At 45.1% G+C, this 24,202-nt stretch overlaps 1 long non-coding RNA gene across 1 annotated transcript; it reads left to right on the forward strand.

Annotated features, from left to right (window-relative positions):
• Nucleotides 28–20,729, forward strand: LOC110403846. Its single transcript, XR_002441848.1, has 3 exons — nt 28–66; nt 19,098–19,208; nt 20,399–20,729. It is a non-coding gene; the product is annotated as an uncharacterized LOC110403846 (long non-coding RNA).

Below are 24,202 nucleotides of genomic sequence, written 5' to 3' on the forward strand. Positions count from 1 at the left end.
TGAGCTTGGGTTTGGCTGGAGGGAAGGCTGCAGGGATCCTGAGCTGGGGGCAGCTCAGCTTCTGGGGTGAGTTGTCCAGGGCATTGAGCTCTGTGCTTGTTCTTCTGTAGCTGTGGTGAAGCTGCTCTGTAGTCCTTGGGTTGAGGCCTGATCTGTGTTTACTTGTGCATTTGAGATTCCCTGTATAGGTTTCTTTGCAGCTGCTCTTTAGTGGGGCTTTTTGTGAGTTTCTGTGTGCTGTGTGGGGTAAAGATCTGAAAGCTGAGGAGCAGTGGTTTTGAGGGCCCAGGGCTGTAGAAGAGCTGGGTGCTCTGCTGAGGATTGTGATCGTTCATCCTTATTGCTGGCATTTCAGGGCCTACTTTTCCTCTGGAGCAGGGCTGGCAGAGGATGAGGGCTGGGGCACCACACAAAGGTCCTCTTCTTTCTTTTCCAGCTCACTAGGGAAGTGTTTGAGAGCACCTCTGGGGGGGGGGGGGGGAAGGAAGAAAATAGGTTTTTGTAGTGTATTGCTGAAAAACAAATCAGTGCGTCTCTTCTGTGAGACAGGAGAAGGCAATGCACAAATATAACTCGGTTTCTGGCTTCTAAAGAAGAGGCGGGGGAATAATAAAAGAAAAATAAATAAAGTGAAATGCAAACCTTTATAAAGCTCCAGGCTTGTGGCACGTTTTGCTGTTTCCTCGTCTCTAAAAGCCCTGTGCACCTTCAAACCTTCCAGCCTGAGGTGGATATATAAAATAAGTGCCCAATTTGAGCTTGCGGAGACCAGCCATGCCCTAAACAAGCAGTGCTGCCTGGAATTGTTGGCCAGACAGCTGGCATCTCCTGCAGATTTGCTAACACCGACAGCTCTGTGCTTGGAGGGGAGGCTGAGCCCTGCTCCATGAGCCATCCCCTGTGTGCAGGGCTGGAGGCAGGCTGCAAACCGAGCGGGGAGAATAATTCCCCTACAAATTGCTGCGAGTGTTAAAGCTCCAGGGAGCGGATTTAATAGCTGCCTTCCACTCTGCATTGGTTCAGCAGGCTGTGGTTTATGGGCACAGCTGGACGATGGTGAGAGAAGGCAGGAAGGGGAGGCCCTGCCGTGCTTAGATTTGTGGTAAAAAAAAAAAAAAAAAGTTTGCACTTGTTTGGGCTTTGCTTTGTGTCAGTTTGTACCTGTAAGGTTAGATGCAAAGGGAGAGCAGAGGGCTGGGAGTGAGGAATTGTGGGAACCAGCAGCAGCAAAGCGGGGTTCCAGCAGCATGCTGTGGGATTTGGGTGGCCACGTGGAAGCAGCAGCGAGTTCAGCCTTCTGGGCAGAGAAAAAGCAGTTAGGACTTCAAGCTCCTATTTGCCTCAGGTTTCACATGGTGAAAAGGGTTGTGTGTGGTGGGGGTGGGGGGAGGTGTATAAATGCCAGCTCAGCAAAATGAATGGTTCGCACAGAAAACCCAATGTTGGGAGCGAAACTTGACTCACTGAGAGCCCCTTGTGTATTGAGTGCATGTGCTGTAGTGATTGAGGAATATCCCGGCTGCCCCTATCATGACAAAATAAAATGATGCTTATCCAATATTTAGAGATCAACATGCCAAAAAGGAGATAAAGTTGCCCTCTGAAGATGTGGCTATAAGTGGAAGCTGGAGATTCAAGTAGCTCTTCAGGGCGGGTAGGAGGCAGACAGCGGTGATGCAGGGAGGAAGGATCTCAGCATCTTCTGCTTCTGTTGCAGGTGTGGAAATGCTTACCTGGCCTGGCAGGCTTTGCTAAGCTCCGTGTAGGAAATACAAGCCCTTTCTTGAGGTTCCCAGGGTTTGTTTCCATTTTTCTCCCACCAGTGGCAGGATTGCTCACCAAATTTCAAAGCTGGTGAGCAAGGGCTGCCAGGGCTTGCTTTCCCCCAGATGGACTCCTCGTGCCTCCAGTCCAGGACACGTGCTCTGAGGAAAGAGCACTCTGTTTCCTCTACGCCTGGGGACAGGCTCCTGGTGCTGGCTCTTTCCGCTCCCTTCTGTCAAATTCAGCTTCTCAGAAGGGCAGAACTTCATTCTTTGCCTTCTGAGCAATGTAACCTCTCCAACTCCATATTTTTTTTATTGCTCAGCTGCTGCTGACCATTAAAACTGGTCAGAAGCTGGGAAACTCTTGGAGAAGGGGATGTTTCAGGAACGTGCTGAAGTTCAGGGAAGCTCAGGCTGGATGGGGAGAAGTAAATTCTGCCTGTTACCAAGTCAGTCTGTTTCCAGATTACAGCAGCCAGCCACCAAGGGACCTCTTGCATCCCTGCTCATCATAAGTGGAGGATGCTGGGGCAGAGATGAAGGATGGGGAGGTTTTCCTATCCCATAGTGAGCTGTCATTAATGTAAAAGTGGTGGCTGCAGTGTGCCAGTGCAGCATGAAGTCATTCAGTCCTCAGCCTACTAAAAAAACACAAGGACAACACAATGCAAACTGTATACAGCTGCAGCAAATAGAAACCAAAGAGTTCTTCAGATGGCAGAACTCTCTGTGCTTACCTAAAACCAGGGTTCCCCACGGCTAGGTGTGCAGGGATGTGGGTGGCAAAGGGAAGTGGTGGAGTCACTGTCACTGGAGGTGTTCAAGATAAGGATATGTGTGGCACTGAGGGACGTGGTTAGGGGCACGGTGGGATGGGCTGCTGGTTGGACTGGGTGATCTCAGGGTCTTTCCCAACCTTGTTGATTCTACGAGTCGTCTTGTTGGGACTCGCTGCCTCACTGACACCTGCAGAGGGGGGAAATCCCGCTGGGCTCCTATCGGGCTCGGTCCCTCCGAAGCGGCTCGGCACGTTCTTTCGGTCCCTTGCAAAGAGCACGAGGCGCTGCCTGCTCGCCGGCCCCGCCCCGGGAGGCGATCCTGGGAACGCAGTGCCCTCTAAAGGGGAAAACCGCGGAGCGAGAGCGGGGCTTGAGGAAGCGCTGCCGCTCAAGCTCACATGGCAGGAAACAATTTCAAGAAATCTGCCTGCCAAGCGTTTATTAAAACTGCAGGGAGCCGGAGACCTCGTGAGGATGCGCAGTGAGGGACGGGGGCATCGCCTGCAGCATCCGAAGCGGCGTCTGGTCCTGAGCGAGGGCTGGGCAGAGCTCTCTGAGCGCTGCTGCTCTGTGATGCCCTTATGTCACGAGCGCTGACGGAGCAGGTTTAACTGTTTTGCTGTCGAACGCCCTCCCAAGCTAAATGGAGCAAATCAAAGTGAATATTCCTGACGCATTAATGAGAGAAGACATTAGGAGCTCCGAAAATGAAATGCCTCCACATCACATAAATTCATTTCACAGTGTTTATATATTTATGGAAATGTCTTTGAGTTACGCTCCCAGCTCTAGCGGAGATGATTTCTTCCATTACGAAGCAGGTTATGTGGTGATAGCTTCTAGACCCCGATGAGCTACTGGAGCATGTAATTATCTTGTTCCACTTATTAATGATGAAAGGTCCATGCGAGTCCCAGAGATGCTGTATGTACAGGGCTGAGTAGTTTAAAGAGGCTGTGTAAATTTAATTTGGTCTCAAATTTAGTTGCTGACTCGAAATAATCTTCAAATAAGGAATGCAAATGTTTTGGGGCATTTAAAACTTTTCAAAATCCTAAATGGAGATGTAGTACTGAGAAACTAAACGGATACAAATGAGGATTCGGGCTTTTAATTTAGGAGTAATCCTACTGGTGGTGGAAGATGCGGCAAAATGAGTTTCATTTTGGCAGTGTGGGGAGGTGGCCAATTCGTGTCTTCTGGGCAGGAGGTCTGCAAACCTCTGTCCCCCAGCTTTCCTAAAATGGCATCGCTGCTTTTATGATGTCTCCTCGCTATAATCCTGCTTCTCCAGGCTGCCATCGTAATGCTAATTGGTTCTGCATGTAAATAAACTATTGTTGACAGGACACTTTCAGTGATTCACATATGACTCATGGAGAGAGAGAGGCTTTAAAAATGACTTATCCATAAACAGAGATTCCATATGTTCTAATCTGGCACGGATTTCTCGCCTTCTCTTTATAGCAAGGAATGTGTGTGTGCCTATATGGCAGGGTTATAATGTGACAATTGGTCTCGAAGTGAAACCAGGATTTATGGTACTTACTGGAGACCACAGAGGTGAAGTGAACAGCAGGCTGCATTTAATAATCTGAATTTCCAAATATTTCTTTTCCTTGGGTAAAGGCCTGATCCTGGGGCCTTTACCAATGTGATGCTATTCCAGCCTCAGTAGAGAAGCTGTGCTCGTGTGAATTGGGTTCCTGGACTCCTGTGTGCTTAAGAGGCAAATATATGCTCTTGAGGGCTTGAAAGCTTATTGGGCATATGGAGCTTATGCTGAAGCTGAGTTTCTGTGCTTTTTGCTTTTCCCCATGACTCGGCTGCATTTTATATCCTCTTAGCAGCACTATTTGTTCTCCCTGTCTCTTCCTTTGGCCTCTTGCATCTCTCCAGATATTCTTGGCTTCGCCGTGGGGTCACTCATGTTACTCTTATTTTAAATCAAAATTAAATTTCTCATAACTGCTGGGGCTTTGAGTAAAACAGCTGGGAATTGTGGATTTTCCATGAAATGCCTGGAAAAAGGCAGCAGGGATTACCTGAGCACACAGAAGGCAGATTAGAAAGTCACAAACCAGTGGCAGGTGGTGGTTGTGCTGTCATAATTTGCACAAGACAATGCTGCACATGTGAGCCATAAAATGGGATGAAAGGAAGCGCTGCTGGCAATGGGTTGTGTTGACAAAACCAGAGCAAAAATCTGAATTTTGTCTGTGTGGGAGCAAGGCTGGCACCTGCTGATTAAAAAAGGACTGTCTGCTTATTCACGGCAAAGACATCAGCTGCTCTGCCAGCAGAGATGGAGCCCGTTGCCATATCTTCAGCTGGAGCTCTCTGGGGTGGGAGCAGTTGAACTGGTCGTGCTGCAAGCGCTGGGCCAGGCTCTGGTCCATTGGCAGAGCTGTTGGTGGGAAGGGCAAAGCCAGAATTGCTTTTTTGTCGCATTTGCAGTGATTTTCCCTCTTCAGGCTGTGTAGGGAGAACGAATGAAGACACCACATTGGCCTGAGCTGAAGGAGGAGACTGGGAGCATCCCTTAGCAGACCCATGCCAGCATTCAGGCAAGGATCTACTAACATGCATCAGCAAAAGATAAATGATTGGGTCAGATTCTGACCAGTTTCTAGAAAAGAAAGACGAATTTTTTTTGCAAATGATGGGTATTACAGTGTTATCCTAGTCATGTGAAACTCTCGTGCTGATTTAATCTCTCAGTCTTCTGAAATGGAAGATTTCAGAGGAATGGGCGAGGAAGATGTCTACATCTCCCCTATTAATGTGCCAATTTGTCTTTTTCATAGTTTTGTACAGTATCCCCAGTGGATTTATTAACAATAAAATAATAAAAACTCAACAGATATTTTCTAAAGCAGTTTCCCATGTCCTGAGCCTTGTGATTGCCTCGGCTACTTGCTGGTTGTAGCCACAGAAAGAGCTTGGGGTTACAGTGCATTTGATCCATTTAAACACAAAGGAAGATCGTTCCTCATCTCTTTAAACAAATTATTTGATGAGCAGTATCCTCAGAATAGGTTGCACAAAATAGCTATTTTCGTCAGTCAGACAAAGAATCCCAAACCAGATCTCAGTCTTTCTCAGGGGTTTGCTGGAGAGCACAGATGAAAGCCTGCTCTTAGGGACAGAGGGGGAAAAATTGGTGGTGCGAAGAACTTGTGATAGAGCTTTGTGTGATGGTTATGGTTCCACTGTCAGAGGCAAGGTGATAATTCTTACTGGAGCATCAAGCCTGCAGATGCACAGCACTTTGCTGTCCTGTTCAGTGTGCGAGTTGTCAGGTCCTGGGAAGGTGGGGTGTCTTCTGTGACAGGTAGAAGAAATTCCATCTGTTAAACAGTGGTGACAGTTGAGTGCTGGTATGGGAGTAGTTGAGAAGGCTGAGAGGGAGGTCGCTGGGATGAGTGATGAAATAGCAGCTTATTGAAACTCATTTGCCTCCAAGGGGGGAAGGAAGTTGTACGGTGTATTAGGACATGCATGTCCCATGGCCCTATAAATTCTTCAGGAAAATGTAACACTTAAAGGGCTGTTTTATGTATTTTTGGTGCTACTACCATTTTGCATCAGCACTTGGTCTCAACCACTTCTAAGAAATGCATCTTGTTCTGGTGTTCAAGGAGTTCTTAAACCTTTGCTGTTCCAGGAGAAGGAAAACAGATCTCGAGTTGCTGGAGGGCTGGGCAGGCAAAAATGCAAGTATATCATTGAAACCCTGCATTTAAAGGTGAAAATAGGAGAAAGATGTCTTTGGTATTGTTCTTCTTGTGTGTGTCCTTTAAGAACTGAACAGCTGCTGTTCTTAGCATCTGTTGAACTCCTGATGTGAGCGTATGGGCTGTTGCTTGCCCCTTTGCACCATGATACTGTACAGTGTGCGTTTATCTTTGATATTCAGGTGCTGTGTTCCTGAGGGGAACCTTGCAGCTAGCCCAAGGACTCTGCTTTTGTCTGTTCGCCCTTATGAGTGATCAGGGCTAAAGAGATAAAAAAGCCTTTTGAGAAGGGCAAGGCGAGAAGAGGCTTTTAGCGATGCTCTGAATACCAATCGTTTGAGGAGGTAAAGAGACAAATGAGTTGCCAGGATCTTGTTGGAGCTTTGCAGTGGTGCTGCTCTCCTTCAGCAAAGCAGTGGGCCCACCTGAGAAAACCCTGTTCACCGTGGAACACTGTGTGGGTGGCTTTGCAATGTTTACAGAAGGGGTGCTGGAGAAAAAGGGATACCAAGTGGCAAACAGCAGTTGTGCCCAAACAGGTGTGGATAAATGAAGTAATTCAGAAACTCTCTTGGGCTTATTTAGCAGCTTCTGTAGAGCCTGTCTGAACACAAGCTTCAGCGTGGATCAGAAGGTGAGCTCGGTATGATCTAAGCACACAGATATTACTGGAGCTGTGTTTTGTTCCAGAATCTGCTACTGGCCTGGAAGGAAGAAGGTATTTGGAGAACATATTCCATCTGTCTTTGATTTTCTGTGAAATCAAAGCAGTGATACCAGCTACCCGTGTGGAGATAAGCTGATAGAAAGATTAATTATGCCAGTAAAATAGTTTCCATGATCATCTGTGGCAAGTTTCCCAAACTAGAATCTTGAATAATTTTTTTTTCAGTACGTATTCCTTTAGATCATGCCTCTTCCCCTCTTATGTCCAGAATGCAAGAAGCATCTCAACTTTTTTTTAACTTCCATTTAATTGGATTAGTCATCTACCTCCACAGGTATGTGCCTCGGGTCTGGTTCTTGCTGACAACCAAACCAGTGGGCCGTTACACAAGGTAGATGGAATCCAACATCAAAGGAGAGAACAATTTGGGTTGGAGAGGTGCCAGCAGCCCTTTGTGCTTATCCAAATACCTGCATGCACGGAGATTTTTCTCACTGCTGCTAGAACTCCCTTGTTGCATGTCAGAAAGTAAAAGCTTTGCTTGAGAACACAATTTTGCTACCATTATCTGAATGGAAATGGTGGTGCGGGTCTGCTTGTAGCGTTGGCGAACTCTTCACGTTCCCCAGACCTATCAGCATACCAAAATGACAGTGAGTGCTAATTCATCTACACATAGTTGAGGTTTTTTTTTTAGCAGTGCCTCAGTATGATCAGCTCTTCATCTCTTCCTGTCACACAATCAATGAATAATTAATAATTATCGTTGCTATAATGTGGCAGGAAGAGTTTGTCTGGAGATGTGAGTACAGAATTCCTGTTGAGTTCCCCTAATGAAGCTGTTGCTGCAAAATAGCTTCCAAAACATCTGTGAAGTTCCCTGGAGAGCCTGCTGGAGATGGGACATTGCAATAGTTTGCGTTGCTCTGGTGTAGACCTCAAGAGCATGCTCCAAGCTCTTGGCCATGGTAACCTGCAGGCAGCGTCCCTGTGGGAGGGATGTTTGCTGTGGACCTGGACCGCCTGCCCAAACAAAAGCAGTTCCTGTATGGACACTGGGAAAACTGGAAAGTAATCCAAAATCCGATGAAGTTCAGAAGAAATTCAGGTAAACGTCCTCTCCAGCACCTGGGTGATGTGGGTTAATTCTGAAAACCGTTACAGAGCAGAGTGCAACTGAGTTGGGAATGACGGCCCTTTGGTTTGTTCACTGAATCAGATGCCCTGAGAGAATTGCTTACTGTGTTACTTCTGGTATCCTTCTGGGAAAGCTGTCTTTCTGTTCCACTTCTCCATGAAGAAGCTTGGGAGCAGAGGCAGAAGGGTCAGCTGAGTTTTGCTCCTTCACAAAAGATGCACCCAACAACAGCTGGGAAGGCCTGCTCTAGGCTGGGCACAGCTCAGACCTTTCCCTGTGCTTTAGTTTTCCTATTTGGAAAGTGGGATGATGCTACCGCTCCTTGGATTACTTTGTGAGCTACTGGTAAAGAACTGCTGTAAGAGAAGGCACTGTTTGAGTAGTGCTTAGGTGGCGGGACTTACTTCCTGTGATTTCTCTCTCCTTATCACTAATGTATGGAATTGAAAGCTTTGTTGCAATAGTGGGCTGTCATACAAAGAACTATGAAATCCATAGTGCAATCCACGGTGCAAAAAGTGCAGGACCACTTCTACAAGTGCAGCCATCCATAGAGTATCTACCAAAGCAGTTGGGGACCTATGGTGACACTGGGAGTAAGTATGTTGGGACTGAAGCACCCTATATGTCCCACAGTACATTTGCAGCTACTTTGCTGCCACGTTGAGTGCTCTGTTTTCTTTTATCAGTCCATGGCTGCCTCTAGCCCTGCTGTATTTGCAGTGCTGAGACTCAGCTTTTCCACCATCTGTGGGACAGCGTGCCCCTACAGCTCAGGCTGTAAGCAGGCTGCCCTTGGAACGTCTTGTCATGGGGGTCTGCACCTGTAAACCTGGCTCTAGACAGTCAGCATTTGGGTATGGCTGTTCCCAGTATGGGATAACACAAAGTCAGGAATGCCGGTGTTAGCGCTGGGTGTGGATTTGCTACTGACTTTTTTCTTTTTTTTTTTTCAAATAGAAGATATTCTTGCTTTATTTCCAGAGGCAAACCTTTCCAAAGCTGTGAACACAAGAGCTTGCTAAATATTAGCTTTCAAGGCTTTAAGTCACAGTGTTTACTCGAGTTACCTCTTCTTGAAGTCTATATAAAAGACTGCTGTTTGCTCAGGCGGACTCCTAAAAGCCCCAAGACATGGCTCTGGAAGGAGGTATGCAGCAGCAAATGTAAATACTGCTGTCTTTAAAGCTGGGAGCCCTCGGAGTAATCTATGGAAGGAAATCAGCAGTGTGAAGGAAAGACTTTATAAGGTTTGGAGGTGAAAACTGTGGAACAGTGGAATTAGTACAATCCTGAGAAACCCAGTGATACCGCGAATACAGCTTCTCTTGGACGAGGTTTGGCCCTGCAGTTGCAGCTGTTCTGTGTTGCCCTTTGCTGTCACCAAGGCAGCATTTTCCCATACCCCAGCCTGCAGCAGCTGCTAGGAACAGCTTTTGGGGATTTTGCTGGCCAAACTATGCTGTGGGACAGCAGCTGGAAGCAAAATATTGCTCGTAGTTAGCTAAGCGATTCCCTTCAACTTCTGTCAGTAACTGGTGTTTTTTTTTTTCTGAGATCATGGAACTGTGAGCTGAAATTCAGGTAAACTGGAGAGGAATGTCGCAAAGGAGCGTCTAAATACAGTGCAAGTAAAGGAATTTGGGCAAAAGCTCGACCACAACATTTACAAACCTCTCAGTTCCTCCACATCTGTGCAGGTACCTGGTGGCCAGAATTCACATCACGTGTTCTGCAGCAGGGAGTGCTGAGCTTACTGAGGAGCTGTATGGAAAGAGCAAATGCGACTTTTCCTATATATCAGCGGGCAACCCATCCGATCCCACTTCCTTTCTGCCCCTGTCTGTAGGAAGCCATGAGCATCCTTCCCACCGCGGGGCTGGGATGTAAAAAAATGGAGCTGAAAAAACGCTGCGCACGAGTTAATGCAGTAATTGTGCTTGCATCCAAGGCTGTGCTGTCCGGATGAGGGAAGGGTTGCTGCAGAGCTGGAGGCAGCAGGAGCGGCCGTGATCCCGCACCCTGCGGATGGATTTATGGTTTCCCGATGCCATCTGCTGGCACGCACCTCACACGTGCACGGAGCCCCAAGCCCTCCAGCCTCCCTCTCCCATAACCGCACCTCCCCGTGTCTTTGCAGGTGGTGTAACCCCAAACCGACCTCCCCTGCTGCTTTCTTGAGCTTTGCAAATCAAATGCTCCCTGCAGCCAAGCACCTGTGAAACCACTCTGTGATCCCTGCCGGGGCTGGGCTTTAGCTGGCTGCCCGAGGGCTTTCTGCACCTCTCTTGGCGTGGTGTAATGCTCCACGGGAGCAGATCTGGATCCAAAGGGAGCTGCAGCTAGATTGGTTTTGTAGCCACGTGGTTCGGAGGGAGCAGGTTCCTCAGGTGTGATGGTGGCATCAGTAAAACTGGTTAAGGCTGTACCAGTACTGCTAGAAAGCTTTGGGAAAAATCACGGAGTCGCAGAAAAATGAAGTTTTTGTTCCCTGAAAATGGGCTGAAGGAAATCCAAGTGAATATTCAAGAGGTGGAAGGATATGGGGAACCTCCTCCTGTTCTTGTCTTGCTGCAGTAGCTTGTGGTAAGCGAAGCTGCCCTGGGACAGCAGCATCAGCTGTATGTGTTCCTTGGCTTCGCTGCTGTTGGCACTCCTGATATTCTGGTAGAGTTGCTGTACATCCCACTCTAGGATTGCTGTCTCCAGCACAGCATCTGCTATGGAATGATGGATGCTGCAGGGGAAATGATCTCTGGTGCTTCCTCAAGAGTCCACGTGGGCAAAACTCACTGCTTGTGAGCTCTCCTTGACCTGTGCCAAAGACATGGCTGTGCTCGTGTGTGCTGTACCGGTCTGATGGGCAGGTCCTCTGTTGGAGGAGAAGCTTAGTGGCAAAATTCTAATTCAATTAACGCTAAAAAAGACTTGAGAGTCATCTGCTACAATTCATGCACTGCTCTTTGACTTGGGTCCAGATTTGCCCTGGCCTTCCTTCAGTTTTGCCTTTAGGGAACGTGCAGGGGTGAGCTACAAATTAAGTTTGGAGTTTCTGACACCTAAATTTGAGTACAATGGCAAGACCTAGCTGGGATCTGTATTAGCATGTTTGCAGATACGGATCAGAGGTTGGAAATCCAGTTGTCAGAGGGATAAATGAAGAGGAGAAATCGCTAATAAAATTTTCAAGGACTGCAATGCAATAAAGCAGAGTAACTCGATGGAAAATGTAATCAAGCCTCCTAGTCTGTTTTCCAGCTACATTCAGGCTCCAATTTTTCAGCCCTTATGCCTTGCTCTTCACATGGACTAGAAAGGGAAGGGGATGTCTATGAGCATCCATGAGGTCATTTAGTGCTATCGACCAAGCCCAGCAATCCTGCTGGATGGATCTTCCTGAGTGCTCCTGATCATAACTGGAGGCAATATTTAAAGAAATGCTCCATCTTCAGACTATTACTGGCATAGATAATTCCAAAGCAGCAGCATAATGCTGGCATAGAGAGGGAGAAAAAGATATTTTCCACTTATTAGCTAAAGTTATTGGCTAAAGTTGAAAGGCTTTTTCTATCTTGCCCGTATATAGCAAACCTGTTTTTCTGAGTTCCAACGCTTGATTTTGTGGCCGGGGAAATTGGTAATTGTGCTCATGTTTGTGAAAGAAGTGCATCTGAATGTAGGATGTTTATCAGCAAAGAGTAGAGATCACAGGCCGTAATGGATGGGATGTATCTTTTATTGATGTGAAACAGATGTCTGCCCACAGAATATATTGCCACCATCTGATTGTACGAGAGTGTCTCCTTGCTTAAAGCATGAGAGCTCTTAGTGGAAACAGGAATCTGAGGTATTCTGGCATCTTTCTTGTAGGATGAAAGCATCTGAGCGAGTTCACAGCTGAACTGCAGGTGTTGGCTTTCTGCAAAGTAACCCCAACTGCTTTTCCTCCAAATTACGCAGTGTAAAAACACCGCAGTAATTGACACACTGCTTGCCTTTTCAATTTGAGCCTGTATTTAACTCTGAAAATAGTAATGAAGAATTTGGGTTTCTGTAACATTTCAGGCACGTTAATTCTAAAGATCTAGCTCTGTGCCTGAGCGGGAGGTTGTGCACAGTATAGGTGCTTGACGGCTATTCATTCTTCCTGCTCACTTTCTAAAACTTGCTGGCAAGGTAGTGTTTGGATGGAGCTGCCTGATGATAACAGTAAGCTTTCAGGGAGAAGGACAAACTGCCAACATCTTTGGGGACAAGAGTCCTTTAAGAGAAAGCTTTTCTGGTTTCATTTCAGAGGCAATTTGCATCTAAAGACCTACAGGGATGTGAGGGATGTGTATGCGTCTAGGGTGTTACGCTGTAGGATAAGGATGCAGTCAATTCTTCCAGGCTTGACAATAAAAATGGAGTAAGTATTCGAGTGAGAAGACATTGCAATGGGTATCATCTTCATAAGACGTTTAACGGGTGGGACTCAGTGAGGGAGGGTTATAGCTGTCTGAAAGGATTTCAAGTTTCAGGTCAGTTCCTAAACAAATGGGAATCGGCACCGCAAGGAATGGGTTTCCTCTGCTTTAACGCATGTCCGGGTGCTCAAAGAAGGGCTTTCCAAAAAGGGTTTCCCCATCGGGGCAGTGCCCTGTAGGGCTGGTGGAGGTGCAGCTGTAATCGCAGCCAAGGAGCTCGAACGCTTCTGGCGTTTTACTCGAACATCCTTGCTCTGAACGACCACACAGGGGCAGCAAAACTCAGACAGGTTATCCCGTTAATATGGGAGCGCTGGGAGGAGGCGTGAGCCCATGGCTATTCCCGATTTGATTTGTGAGTCCGTTTTCCTTCAGTCTGTTCGGTCATACTGTTACTAACGGCTTCAGGCTCCTGTATGACTGCGTGCTAGAGCGAAGCAATCCCATAACCCAACCTCCGAGCCTGGAAGCGTAAAGAAAAAGCAGTAAGAGGGCGATTTAAGTATAGGTAAGGAACCAAAGCGTGGGGCTGAAGGATTGCTTTCTTTTAGTAGAGGATTTATCTAGAGACAAGGAGCTGAATTTCTTGATTTTAAGAGCCTTAGGTTCATAAATCACGTGGGACTATCAAGTGTTTGAATGCTTCTTGCCTAAAACTAGAGATGCCCCAGCTGAGGAGTGGAGAACAAGCTTCACTCAGTCCTGTGGCACCATGTCATCTCTGCTGCCACGACCTGTTTGCTCTGTGGCCTGAGCCATACCTGGTAAATGAAGACAAGGCTGAAAGGCAAAAAATGTAATTGTTTTATTGCAGTTGGTTAAGGGAGTCTAGCTCAGGAGAAGGTTGTTATGTGCAGCCGTAGTGTAGAACATGGTAGTTACAGGTGGAGCAGACTGCTAAGCAATGATTGAGTGAGATGTGAGGCTCTGGAAGGAGAGGGCTGTGGGCAGAACACTTGCACAAAGGAATGCGGCCATGCAGGAAAGCAGGGCAAAATATCCAGGGGTGTGTGAACTCTGTAGCAACTTTTTTTTTTTTTTTTTTTGTGTTCCTTGCAAGTAGATTAAGGGAGAATCCAAATATCTTAATTGCCACCATTTCCTGTATGTGGAGTAATTTATTGGTTTAAAGAGGCTATAATATAGCACAGCTTATTAAAACAATTCACAGAGAGCAAGACAGACTCAGCTTACTGTTGTTATTTATTCTGTAATAAAGGGTATCGGGAGCTATAGTCATACAGATGTGCTGTACCCCTGCAGTATGGGCTGCAGCTTCTGGCTGTGGCTCTTCAGTGTCACCACAGGCCCCTTTGGTTCTTCTGTTCTCCTGTCTTCTCAAGTTTATTAGAAATGATGTATTACAGCTGAGATGTATTTATCTTGAAGGTAACAACAGTTGGATGGAATAAAGAGCTTGTTACCAATTTTAAACTTCCCTTTTTCTCACTAATCATTTATTATGGAAGAAAAATAGCAAAGCCCCCAATGGGTTTTTACCTCCTGGTCCACAAATCTTCACTGTTCCTCTCCTTGTCTGGAAGGACAGAGATTTCTTTGCAAAGTGGTAAAGATCAGGATTAATGTTCACCTGTGTCCAAGGCTGAACACAGGACCTTGGCATGGTCCTTCTGAATTTCCACTCTAATTTGCAAATTACATGTTCTAGCATGAAATTCATTCCACAGCATGTAGCTGTCAGAGTGCTAGACTGCCCATGAAGATGATCCTAGGGCCTTAGGTATTTGAATGAACCTGTCATACATCAGAGACATCTTCTGAAAGGCTTGTGTTCATGTACAGAATCATAGAATATCTCAAGTTGGAAGGGCCCATAAGGAGCATTGAGTCCAACTCTTGGCTCCACCCAGGAGCACCCCAAAATCAGACCCCTTCCTGAAGGTGTACTGGGTACCCAGTTGCTCTCATGGCTCCTTGATCCCCCTGATCCTGCTGGCTTTCTGAAAGCCTTTCTGGTTGCTGTCCATAGCCTACTCTGAGCTGTGGACTCTGAGCAATTGCCCATCAGCAGGCACTAAACTTACACACCGGAGTCAGAACCTCTGGTGATTATTTCTTTGAGGATAATGAGCAGTGGCTGGTTCCCCATATGAGCTCTCTCTCAGCTTTCCTCTTGCTGCTCTTGGGAGATACAAATATGTACAGTAGGTGGTGCAAAATCACTAGACTGTATTTAATGCATTCTTATGAATATTAATACTTTCTTCCTCTTACATGTGCTCCTAACTTCCAAGATGCCTTGTATTTCCCTGCTCTCTTCGGAGATGAGACATTCAGCCCCTGCTCAGCGCATAGCCAGCTTGGCAGCACTGCAGTACCAGTGGCCCAGGTGAGCTGGCAATGCACCTCCCTTTCCCAGGGTCCTGCTCAGTGTGGCTTTTTCCCTGAATGCTCCCAGATCCTGTTATTTGGTCTCATTCCTGCTTGCGCAGATTCTCTGAACCTGGCTGTTTGCGTAACCAGAAGCATATTTCCTGACTGGCGTGCAGCCCTGGGGTTTATTAGCTGTAGTCCTGGATGGGGGTGAGTTGGTGCTCAGAGCTGTACTCGTGCTTCATGCATTCTGCTCCTCCCGTGGATTTAGCTCCTAGTCTAGTGTTTTCAACCTGATTTAGTTGTCCTATTCCTTGTCCAAAACATTGCTGCACATGGAACTTAAGCAGATATGATTCCCACACAAATGGCCATGTTCCAGCATGGATGGCAAACCAGGCACACCTGCCAAAAATGCAGAGGTACCCAGAAAACAACCTGTGCCAATGGCTTTAGACCCTGATGAAGGTGATGCTCCAAATGGGTTTCTACTTATTTTCCTCGAGTAGGTGTGGTGTTTTGAGTGTGATGGGCAGGAAGGTTAGTGGTAAAGACAGCGAAAGCAAGCAGGTAGCACTAATTAGCGCATACAGTAACAAATATGCTGTTCTTAATTAGTTATAAAGTGATTCCTATTGGAGGTAAGAGAAGAATCCGAGCTTTCCCTTCAAGAACAGCAATCTTTCTGCAGAGTTCAGATGCTGTGATCACCTAAAAGGGCAGGCTAATCCACGCTGGGAATACGACACATCCAGCTGTCACTTCTTCATGCAATGTAATCCATGGTCTCCTACAGCCCAAAGAAATTAATATGCTGGAACAAGACTGTGATGTGCTGTTTTCCTGTCAATGAGAAGCAAAGGAAGAGTGGGGAAATACTCATTTCAGAGGGAGGAGGAGGAGGAGGCGCTTCCATTAAGTCTATCTTGTATTGCCAACACTGAAGAGAAATTTCATGATTTTATTTTATAACTTCACTAAATCATGTGGGAGCATCTGACTTGGAACAAAGAAAAGCATGGAGGAAAAGAGTGACTCAAAGGGTGATCTGTCTTACTGAAAGCAGAGTTAAGCTCTGTGCGCTTTCTGTTCCTGAAACTGTTTTCCCACCTCTTAAGGTTTATCCTTGAAGTCACGACTCACTCGCGGCTATTGGAGGAAACGAATGTTGTAGTCTGCTCAGGATGTTTGTAGTATTTCTGGAGGGACAAAAATAACTTTCCCAGTTTCAATTAGTCGTTTTAACGATAATTTTGGGTTTGGGTAATGAAATTTGGCAGATTCCTGGAGATGTTGTCTGTTGAACTACCTGTGCTATAAACAATATTCTCCGTGTGTGATGCTGCTACATCAGCTGATAGAAGTGGTGGATTGGAAAAGCAGCAGTGGTTTCCTTCCCATTGTTTGTGAAAATCAATGTGTTCAGCTTCACTTTTAAATTGCTTGATTCCTTGTTCATGGCTTTTCCTAGTTGCTGAGGTTCCAGGAAATACCTATTAATTTTGAAATGCAACATTGCAACTCCTTTTCCTTCTAATTAATGGGAAAAATAACTGCAGTCCTAGGTTTAATTTATCCTAAAAACTGTAGTACTAAATTTGACATCTAAATTTTCCCTTTCCTAAAAGTAAAGAAGAGGGGGATTGAGGGGAAAAGGAAGAAGTGACTATTTAGATAGGCCGCAGATCAGTCTGTTGGCGTTCAGAATGCCTACGCTGTATCAGATGTTCTCAGCATTCCCACTCTTTCATGCTGAGACTTAAAAGAAATCTGTGTAAAATACTGCTGTGCAAGATATTCATAAGGACAAATGAAGAAGTGGTCCACGGTGGTGTGTTCTGTTTTGCTGCACGCTATGAACAAAAAAATTAGGAAATATTTTATACTTGCACTTCTTCTCAGACAAACACTTGTCTTCAGACAAATTAAAACAGTATTAATATCTAAACTTCAGAAAGGAATTACACTTCGTGTGGGAAGCGACTTGCTCTGTCAGATTCCGCATCTGACCATACTGCTGCTCTCCTGTCTTTTAAGAGCTAGGGCAAGAGCAATAATTGCAGCAGGGGTATGATTCACAGAAGCCATAATGATACCGTAGGGCTTAGGGTATCATCAGTGGGGTTCTTTATGTAAATAGCTGCTGGAAAATGCTGCTGCTCCCCCGGTTATCCACGTCACATCTCCCTGCTGGAACTGGCCACCTCAGAAGCCCTGGCAGGGAGATTCCCAGGTTGGGTGAGCATGGGGAGAAGGAAGGGGCAGGGAGGAGGAGGAGTTCCCTTCTGCTGTTGCCAGCCTTAAAGATATCTTCTTCAACAACGTTTTATTCTGTTATTTTTCTGAGGTACCGTATTCTATAGTTTGTAGTTTCTCGTGAACTAGAATGGTCCTAAAGTACTGGAAGAGCGTTTGTGGCTTCTGGAATAGTAAGATCTGCAGATATCCCTCTGGACTCATCAATTGTCATAGGCTTGCCTGTAACCCCAGGGTAGAACATGATGATCTATCTACTTTCCTAAATAAAATTTTAAGTTCTTTACTGGTAGAGGGAGAAGAACTTACTCAGAAAACAAATACATGCGTCCTTTTCCCAATTCATAGTCCCCTTTTTCCCATGAGTCCCTGTCTAACTTTCCAGGTTACTTGCGTGTTTTAAGGATGAGAGTCTGGAGGGATTCCCAGTTTGCTTCATTTGAACACCACTGTAATTATCATGTCACTCCTGGCCTGCAGCAGAATTGAGCGTCTCATCTCTTGGAAAGGAACATGCACAGGAAAACAAACAAAAGTACTTACCAGCTGGTGCTGGGTGAATTGCACTATTTGAAGTTCAAGGATATTGAGAATAGTATTTGGTATTTATGTGGCTGCTTGGCATTTGACTTTTTCTAATGCTACTCATACTTGTATTTATATATGTGTATATATATTTATGTATATGCTTGTGTAGCTTCTCTCATGATGAAAAAGCTTAGTCTCTCAAATCTTTCTTCATCCCTCCAGATAAACTTCTTATTCCCTCTTAGCAAATGGTCTGAGTTGGTTCCTGTCTTTCTGGACTCCACGAAATAGTTCCCATTTTACAAAACATAGGCAGAGACAACATGTAGTGAAGGCTGGCTCCCAGGAATGCCACGACAGTGTGATTTCAACACTGAGATGTATGGTTTGCTTTCCTGCTGCCAGCTCTTGATTCCCACTACTAGACATTTCTCCCTCCTATCTATTCCTTCTGTTCTCCCCTCCATCACCCAGCAAATGGCTTCAGACATTGTATGCCAAGGGTTAAGAGCAAGCTTTGGTCTCGTCCTGTTGTCCGAACTTGGTTATGTCACAACTTCCTTCATGAACCACTAGGTCAGTTTGCAACACAGAAAGGCTGGTTGTGCTGAAAGTAAGTTTTAAAAGTTAGCGTGGGTGAATACTTTTTCCCCACAGCTGTGAAGATTTGGATCCATGATGTCTACTGAACTGGACAGGCAACAGAGTCCCCTTCAGCTGTCTCCAGGATTTAGCCTCCAAGGGTGTTACTTCTACTGAGTTGCACTGCAGGGAGTTAATTAACTTTGTGAAGTAAACAGTACCACTGTACGCTTGTAGTGCTGTGTTGAAATCTCTGTAGTCTGTCCTCTGTGTGTTCATGGAGTGCACTGAGAACTTGCTGAGGAAGCAGCACAGCTTTTGCGAAGGTATTACTTGCAAATGTCTCTTATCGAATCTAGAATAGGTTTAGGTACCTACAAAAGTTCAAAGGAGTTAGGCAGCAAGTGTTTTCTTACAGTGAGAAAAATCTTGGTTTTGAAGGCAAATCTCTTCTTCCAATTTGGCTTTGTTTTTTCTTGTCGGAATACGAAACCATTTCCATTAGCTTAAGATTCGTCAAGGAAGTGAATGACGAGGTGCCTAAATAATGCACAACCTTGGAACGTCTTGCCACGTGATTTATAGAAATGCCATAATAATGCATGTGTTATGCTAAGTGTTGGAGAGCCCTTTAAAGCACCCACGCTTAACAGGTTGCGTTTCTCTTCCTGTTTTCTTCTGCTCCGTGTATTTTTCTTTGCTCCAGGCATCCTGGATGGTAAATGTACAGGCATTAAAAAAAAATCTTATGGTAATTCTGTTCTACAATATTTGACTTGTATCCCTGTGAAAGAAGAGCATCATTTCATTCCCAACTTATTGATGCTTGCATATCTCTTATCAGAAGTGCTGGAGCTGGATGTACGAAGCACCTGGCTGTCATTTCTGGCTGTTACCTAGAAACATCACTCAACTTCCAGTGCTCTCTCTCCCCTTTTACCCACCGAGTCCTTAGGTAAACTGCTTACATTAAAAACCTTAACAGTGACCTGCTGGGTTTATCAGGATGGGTGGAGCGGAAGCAAGCATGAAATATGTTCATGTATGCTTATTTTATGTCTGCCTCAAACTGCTTGACACAAGGATTAGGCATTTCTTTAAGGCTGCAGTACCATAAATCTCTCTTCTGGCACTTGTAGTTTATAGGGGCTGAGTGGCTGTGGTGATCCTCTATAAACAATTCAGACATCTGGAAGATGAATTTTAATGAGTGCTCTCAAAGCTAAGTGCTCACCTCTCTTCTACACCTCAAATTCTCCCATTTTTTATCTTGTTATATCAGAGGGCTGGTCTGTTTTTTGAAATTGTCTACGCTCAGGATGGATTCTGTCAAACCCAGAGGAAAGGGAATGTAGCGGGACACACAGAGGTGGGGTTCTCACCTGGCCTTGCTTAAGTGAGGTTTAAAGCTCTCAGCCAAAACACCTGGCCTTCTTTAGAGGTGGGATTAGCATTTTGTATTCATTTTCTCTGTGCAAGAGACTTCTGTGTTTCATGTTCTGTCTGCAAAAAGTTCAGCCTTGTTCTAGGAAAGGCTCCAAAGTAAATTGGAGCAGCCTCGGGGGCTGTTTGAAATCATAGCAGCTGAGGCTGCCCCAGCACTGCGTGCTCCTCCACCCTGTGCCGCTTGCACCACTGCTCTGCAATTAGTTCAGATCTTCACCTTCCCAGAGAAAACTCTGCTCTGCGTCACTGGGAGGTTTTCCTAGGCTGGGAAATAGTCACATCTGCTTTACAAAAAGCAAAGAATGAGAGCCCACTGGCTTTGCTGGGAAATGGGCATTCACCAGTTACTGTAACTCAGCGTTACTGTTTATATTTTGAAGTGTGTAAACTGATGAAATAGGAAAAACATAGCTGGAATAATTGTTCCTGGGAATTGTGCCTGTAGATGCAAACTTAACCATTCCTACAGCTGCTGAGGACAATTTCCCTGAACTTCCGGCATTGTGCAATTAACCAGGTGCCTTCTCTGGGGTTTCCACTTTCCTCAGCTCTGATAAATTCTGGTTCCTGCCAGAGGGAGCGCAGAGAAATTGAGGGATTGATGAAATGATCCAGTATCAGCAAATCTATAACTGCAAAAATAGCCAGTTATTCTTATTGTTTCCTTGTTCTGATACAATTTCCTGCCCCCCCACCAAGCTGCTCTGAAGATTGCCTGGATGACAGATCCGCTTTGAAGACGGTTATACCCCTCTGCAAAGCAACGGAGCTCTCCTCTTAGAAATAGCTGTGTTGAAGGACAGTGACTGGGAGCAGGATGAGAAGCTGAGCCGATGTCAACAGCCTTTGATCCCGTTTGGCAAGTATCTGGGGTGGGCACTGCTTGTTCTTAATGTTTCTGATCGTATTGCACTGAAGCATAGGAAATGTTCTTTGCTTGATGAGTTTTGCTGTACCTCCTCCAGATGTAGTGATGGGCAGCCTGCCTGGAACAGCTCAGAACAGGGATGTGGGGACCACAGCAGCAAGCCACTCCCAGCTCTGTATACCAGCCAGTTTGGGTATGACTGTGGTCAGCAAGGGAGGATGTTGAATGAGTTTAACAGGGTTCTATTAGTGCTGGTTTTTTTGTGTTTTTTTTTTTTGTCAAAAGTGAGATCTTGCGACTGCAGCCCTGCTGATGGATCTGAGAGCAGTGATGTCTGTCATGTAGCAGTGGTGAGCAGATGGAGTTGGTTACCCCTTTGGCACATACAGCTGTCCTTAGTGTAGGAAGCATGACAGCCTTTAATACTACCACAAAGACCTTTGGGGATCTATGTTCTAGTAGGTGTCTTTGACAGCTGGCCTGGCTTTACAAACTGGTCACCTTTAGCTTGTCAACATCAAACCTTGTTAAGCTTAATTTTAGAAGTGCTCAGTTTACTTTTAGTCATTCCTAGGTTTCAGATATGAAAAAGTGACTGAAGAAAAGACTAAAGAGTGCGTAGGTTGGTGTTATTCAAAAGTCTGTTTGCTCATGGGAACTCACTTGAAGAGCCTCACTTGGTAGTACTCTAAGCAGTCTTGGGCTTATGTCTACATTGAAACACTTGTTCTCATCCAGCACCCTTAACACTGTGTAGTGCATTCAACACCTGCAAGTACGTGCAAGGGTAATATCCCTCAGTCAACAATTCTAGTGAGTCCCATAAGTCATTTCCAGAAGACTGTTTAATAAGTATGGATGGAGTCTGCTGTGCTTCTAGTTTTAGAGTCTGGATTTAGATACCTTCATCACAGTACTACAACACCTTATTAGGTGGTGATAAATACTGTAATAGAAGGGATATTCATTCACGTCAGTTTTGAAGAATGAACAGCTTGCTTCTTAGCTATTAAATATAAATAAACACAGTTGAAATCTCTCATGTTAAAACTTTGGCTGTGTGCAAATTTTTCTTCAGATTTCCCAGCTCGCAATTTATGAGCAAATGCCAATTCCCACAGAGGCAGCACAAGGTAGGAGTGGAGGTACCATACTGAACATACACTTCTCTGAAAGACAACATAAAGGGAAATACTTCACTTGGTACAATCTAGAACAGAATACAGCATTTAAATTCATTTCCCCTTTCCCTAGTTCCAGAACTTGTCTAGAGCACAGTGTATTACTCTTCTGGTTTGCTTTTCCACGTCCTTTCCACAAGGATCAGTTGGGAAGAGGAGATAATGTATACCAAGAATCTGCTTTTATTACTCGTTTTTTTCTTCCCTGTAGATGTGGGGACAGGCAGAGGCTTTTCAGGAGAAATGTTACAAAATACTGAATGGCGACGTTCTTCAGTTTTCCAACCCTGTATTTCTTATTCGCATTGTTCATAGTCTCTATAGCTCGTGCTTTGTGTTGCTGGACTTCATCATCAGACACAAGAACTCAAGGGGATGAATATATATATATATATATATATAAAACCATGGCTGAAAAGAGCAAAGATCTCCTGGCTTCAGTAGATGTGTTCAAACCATCTGCTGCTCATGTTTGTCAGTGCCAAAGGCTGCAGTAAAAGTCAATTTGGTGATTAAATAAAGTTTAGGCAAGATACTGCTGTAGGGTAAAATGATCTTAATATGTTACTGACCAGTGCCTTTGGTATTCTCCAGCTGTCACAGTACAATTAATGATGTGTCAGTAGTAAGATTTAACCTGTAGCTACCTTTAGGTTTAATGTTTAAAGCTGATAATAAGGTATCAGCAGTATGAACAAGGCAGCTTAGCTGGCATCAGAACAAAAGTGAGTTGAATATGAGAGATGCAAACGTCTGTCTGTGGGCTCCTGCTGCACTCAGAGCTCAGCAGGAGCTGAGACCTCCTTCATCCTTTCGTGACAAGATCACTCTGCTGTTTGAAACACGCACTGAATAGCAAGAAGTGGGAGGGAATCAGTGAAGTCGCTGATCCTCACTAATTTCAAGGACCAACTGCTTCATTGCAACTCCGGTAACATTGGGCTGGAAGCTGAAAACTTTATGAACTCCATTTTCCTAGAACAAGGAGTACCAGCAGAACAGCCAAACCAAAATAAATCACTTATTTTCTTCCTTCCTAAGTACTTTGTTACTGGAAGAATCAATATTACACTCTATTCCTGACTGTTATTGGATTTTTATAAATATATATTCCCATATAACTTTAAGCCAGCAATAGAACAAAGACTTAGCTCATCAGTCATGTTTATAACTACTTCTGAGATGTATGAGGATGGACTGATGTTGGTAAATTGCTTGGAGATTCTTGGATGCGGTTCCTTGCTGGGCTCCCTATGCTTTTGTTGTAGCAGTTGTCAGCTGCTCTCAGAAGCAGATAGATCCTGTGTACAGCTCTGCGCTACCTTTGGGATGAATCAAAAGATGACTTCTCAAATGTTCTTGAAGTCCATTGTTTGCACAAGAAACAGTCCTCTGCATCACTGCTCAATGAGCTGTCAGGAAAATTACTACACCGATGATAAATTATAAGATCTGTCACAAAATGCAGCATGCTTGAATAATTTTCAAAACTATTAATAAATCCTAAGTAGTTGAAACAGCTGTCTCCATTCTTTCTCACCAGAGACAGCTGATTGAAATGTAGTCAGCACTGAATGGCTTGACATGGTTGAGTTGCGCTCAGATATGGGCACATGACTAAAAAAGAGAGAAGAGGAAACTTGAGATTCTCATGGTTTCATTTCTTGGAAGTTAAAACTCAGGTTTCAGCATGCGGCATTTCCACTGTTCAGGCAGAAAAATGGCCAGGGACAGTTCTTCACCTACGAGGTGAATCACGATGAGTGGAAGAAATGTGTTTTTCAGGATAAGTTACTGAAGTTGAAAGTGAGTAGTCAAGTCATAACTGATTACCATTGTTAATGTTCTAATCCCAGACTATGGACAAGTTGAAGTGTCCTAAAGTTCTGAGTCCGTTTGTGTAGTTACACAGTGACTTACACCTTGCAGCCTGTTTGGTTTGCATTCTGGGAATGGCTTAATGCTCATGGACACGGAGAGCAAGCACGCCCTTGGTCCTGCTCCAAATTCTGCCTGTAAACCAGGTGCTCAGCTGCGCTTTAGAGACCTGTAATTCTGTGCTGGGGTCACCAGGACTTCTTGGCTGTAATTGTTCAACTCTGTAATAAAAGAAATAAAACCCACAAATGTTGCCTAGTGTTTTTGAAAAGCCTTCATTCGTTGTGTACCTGAGGGTTTTTGCCCTAGGCTAACAAATGTCAAAGCAATCTGTTAAGTAAACTTCTGCAAACAAGTCAGTGTTGAATAGCTGGGTTCACACAATTGCTTGGAAGTAGGCTAAGGAGATCTGTGGAGCTTCTGGTGGTGACCAGTGGTCACGGCAGTGAATACCTTCCACCTGTAGATGGGACAGGAGACATTTAGAGGAGTAACAACTGATCAAAGCTTTGATTGAACTCCAAATACGTGTATTACTACACACAGTACCTGTAAGGTCAGGGGAAAGAGTGTTTT

Source organism: Numida meleagris, chromosome 9 (genome assembly GCF_002078875.1).
Source record: "Numida meleagris isolate 19003 breed g44 Domestic line chromosome 9, NumMel1.0, whole genome shotgun sequence".
Classification (NCBI taxonomy): domain Eukaryota; kingdom Metazoa; phylum Chordata; class Aves; order Galliformes; family Numididae; genus Numida; species Numida meleagris.